The 4,223-nt window shown below is 34.8% G+C and overlaps 1 pseudogene; it reads right to left on the bottom strand.

Moving 5' to 3' along the window:
- Window positions 1–3,628: 3,628 nt before the first annotated feature.
- On the bottom strand, window positions 3,629–3,948 carry LOC129623853 (60S ribosomal protein L30-like; annotated as a pseudogene).
- Window positions 3,949–4,223: the final 275 nt, after the last annotated feature.

Raw genomic sequence — 4,223 nt, 5'->3', positions numbered from 1 at the left:
TAAAGAACTATGAAGTTTTGGTTGTATTCCAATTAAAACTCACCCTAGTGATGAATTATGTGAAATCTTTACTCTGAAGAATTCTGTGGAATCTTAGGTTGATTTTCTCCAGGATAAGACCAATTTGCAGATTTATTTTTTCCTACTTTGTATTCAGCACCCACTAAATGCCATGTGTATCTGTCTTCTATTCAGTCCCACCCTAAGGAAGAAAATGAAAAACTGTAAGAGTAAATTACAGGCAAATTGTTTCACATTATATCTGGAAGCTTGCTATTGATGAAAACACACAATGATGTTGTTGTTGTTGTTTAGTCACTAAGTTGTGTCTGACTCATTGCGACCCTATAGACTGTAACCCACCAGATTCCATATATATGTCTCTTAATGTCAGTTTGCTTCTTGAGGATGTTTATTTTCATTCTTGTAATCAAAGTTCATTATCTAATCATATACATTAATCTTAAGAACAAAATGTTTTTATTAACCCTTGGTATACTATTTAAGTCCATGAGACCCAATTTTAGACTTGAGACTCTTTTATTAATATCTCTTTTTTCCAGAATAGACATGTCATAACTTTTAGTTTCTTTCCTTAGAAATCTCCAAAAATATGAATTCAATTATTCTCTGAGTCCATTTGTTTTCTTTATAAATGTAGAATAAATTGTGAAATTTTAGTGTTTTTATTTTTTCCAATACCTTAAATATTTTTCTATTTTACCTTCCTGGGAATTATGTCATTATTACTCATAATTATTCTCAACGATGCTGAAAAGACAAAATAATTATGTCAGGGAAGAATAATGAACTCATCCAGAAGGACAATGCAGAGCTGAAATGAAACACCACTCTTGCATTGTCTTGTAGTTTTCTTGTTTTGCTGTCCAAAATATTGCATCATCTTTCAAGAAGGTATAAAAAGATGTCTAGAGACACCATCATTAAAATTTTTTTGTAGTGAACCCTGAATGTAGTCGTGAATTTAGAATTTTTCACTCTGTCCATAAAAGCAAAAAGAAGAACATTTAAAAAGGAAGACATGTCACCACTATTCAAAATGAATACAAAAAGGTATCAGTGACACTTATGACATTAATGATAATCATAAAGTGGGTCACACACTCAAAAGCTCAGAAAAAAAGATTAGATGCATTTGCTCAACTCAACAATCAGTAAGTGAATAATGCATATCTAAAAACAAAAGGTAAATACTGTGTTCCTACACAGTTTATCATCCAATACAAAGAATTTTAGCACAAAATAATTGTTTCAGCCACCTGGAACAGCTCATTTTGCAAAAAGGATATGTGGTATAATTGCCACATCTTTTATAATGTCTGTGCACAAAAATTTACTTGATATGTTAGGTCCCTGAGTTGACAAAAGCTGAAGCCAGATGATCAGAGGAAATATAATGGGAAAATATTGGATCAATCATTCAAATTGATATTTACAAATCTAAAATTGAATATATTTTTTGCAGTTTTGGAGGAAATGACTGCAGCTTTCTCTTCATCTTCTCACTTCATCTAAATTATTAGCTGTCAAAAAATTTAATACTGTATTTTAACAAAGTATGTGCAAGAATAAGAAGCATTAACAATGCATTGAAATCTTGATTTATTTATTTACAAGACAGATATGTTATTTATTTGTGCCTGTTGACAAGAGGTCAATTTGATTCAAAGACCTTTACTCCTGTAAAATACATACGTATATATGTATGTGTGTGTGTGTGTGTGTGTATTCAAAACCATATAAAAGTAAAATAAAAATCTGTGTTTTCTATACTCAACTTCTTAAAGTTTCTAATAAGGTTAATTTTCACTATCCCTTTATTGGACGAGAGGATTCTTCTTCCTAGTATTTTGAGTGATAGTACCTATTTGGTTGAAGGCATAAGATACAATAACTAAGATGCAATTTTTGTTTATCAGAAATCACAGAGCAGCAACGCAACTAGGATTGACAGTGAAGGGGCCCTATCCAATCAGTGTATGTGAAACACTTGGTGCACAAATTTGAAAAAGAGTCCACCTATCCCCACACTAGGAACTGGTCATTTTGTTTTGATCTCTGTTATTAATTTGCTTGTTGAGAAGGAAGTCACTTGATGTCTCCAGTTTCCCCACTTTTTTCACCTATAAAATGAGGATTTATATTAGAATCTGTGACTTCCAACTGGAAGGCTGAATTTTTTTTTTAAGCGAAAGTGTTTTATTTGGTCAACAAATGCATAAAATGAGGGGAAAAAACCCTTTCTTTTTACCACCATCCTCTATTATGTACATCTGATAAACTTTATTTATTTGTATTATTTACATGGTCTCTTAAGGCATTTCAATTTTATTTTTTTCAGTCTCTTCTATTTCAAATATTTTATACCTCGGTGTATAATTTCTCTCCTGCCTTTAAAGAGTTTATAACATGAATTGAACCATAACTCATTGGCTACTGAAAAGAAATAATTAAAAGTACAGGTAAATAATTGGAAGAAATAAATGATTATTAGAAACAGAGAGGAACAGAACTATTAATAATTCTCTCATTAGCATAATTCTAGTCAAATCAATTAAAAAAATGTATAGTATCAATTCTCAAGGCCTCACCCAGGAAGAAAAACATAAATAAACTTTTTTTTTAAGTTTAACTATGGAACAAATGAAATTTTACATGAGGAAAACACATGAAGCTCATATCTCTTAACATGGTAAAATAACTATATACTGAAAATATAGGACAAACTTGCTGGAGATGTAAGATGTTAAATGATGCAAAATGTTAAATAAAAAGAAAACTAATCTCCAGTGAGTTGCATGACTTTCATAAGGAAGCTCAGATAAATTATCTTACTGATGGACACCTCTCATTCCACAAATTAGAAATATTCCTGAAAGGTTGAATATCAATTGGCTATAGTTTGGGCTTCCCTGATAGCTCAGTTAGTAAAGAATCCACCTGCAATGCAGGAGACCCCCTGCTCGATTCCTGAGTCGGAAAGATCTGCTGGAGAAGGGATAGGCTACCCACTCCAGTATTCTTGGGCTTCCCTTGTGGCTCGGTAAAGAATCCGCCTGCAATGCAGGAGACCTGGGTTTGATCCCTGGTTGGGAAGATCCCCTGGAGAAGGGAAAGTCTACCCACTCCAGTATTCTGGCTTAGAGAATTCCATGGACTGTATAGTCCATGGGGTCGCAAAGAGTCAGACACAACTGAGTGACTTTCACTTTCACTCTCTTATAATTTGTACTTTCTTCTATCTTAGGTTATAGAACAGATCATGGGTTCCCACTATGGCACTGAACATTAATATAGAAGCATGACACTAGCCCTGTTCTTAGCCTTCGTAAGTCTAGACCCACATGGATGAGTGTGGGGAATACAAAGAATGTTCTAACATCCCCCCATGTGCACCATGTTGGTCTGGGTCTAGTTTGCCAACTCTAACAAAGGCCAACTGGAGTAAAGAAAGGCCAGGGCATGAGAAACGCCATTCAAAAGTCGAAAGGGATCATGGGAGGGCAGAGTAAGAGAAGTGAGAAACTCTGTAAATACCAAAGTGGTGTTAAAAAAAAAAAAGCAAACAAGCTCTGGCCAGCTTTACTAAAGAAAAATTGTGCATGATTTACCTTTCACCTGTCTGTCCTCACATGCTTCTGATGATATTATATTAGAATGCCCTGGATCAATGACAGCCAATGTACATACTGTATAATATTTTGCACATGCTGTGCCCAGTTCAATATCACCATAACCATTGTAATGATGACCAACATGGCATAATACTCTACTTCAGCTTCCTCAAGGTTGGGCAGTCCATGAGGATGACCAGTTTCGCTTTGCTTTGTCTGATCCTTTTCAGAGCCTGCTTGTACCCCAGTATATACTTTCCACTTTTCATGATGAGCTGGAGCTTAGGTTGATTGGCTCCAGTGACTTTTTCATCTTCACTGTGGCCGTCAGCTTCCTGCTTTAGTGTGGGATGCCCTCAATCTAGAACACAGAGGACAAGACAGGAAGTTTAGGATCAAAGTTCCAAAATAAAAAATTGTGAAATTGTGTAGAAGGAAAACATGACCTATTCATTAATACCCCCAAAATAGACCCCTCAAATTTCTTTGATTTGTAAAAGCCAAAGGAAAGCCCTTGATTCTTAACTCCATCCCCACAAACCTCTGCAGTCTTTCTAAAGTCAGCCTTGCTGTCGTCACCCATCTGAC

The sequence above is a fragment of the Bubalus kerabau genome, chromosome 11 (genome assembly GCF_029407905.1).
Source record: "Bubalus kerabau isolate K-KA32 ecotype Philippines breed swamp buffalo chromosome 11, PCC_UOA_SB_1v2, whole genome shotgun sequence".
NCBI lineage: Eukaryota > Metazoa > Chordata > Mammalia > Artiodactyla > Bovidae > Bubalus > Bubalus kerabau.
This window is presented reverse-complemented; position numbering and strand designations above follow the sequence as displayed.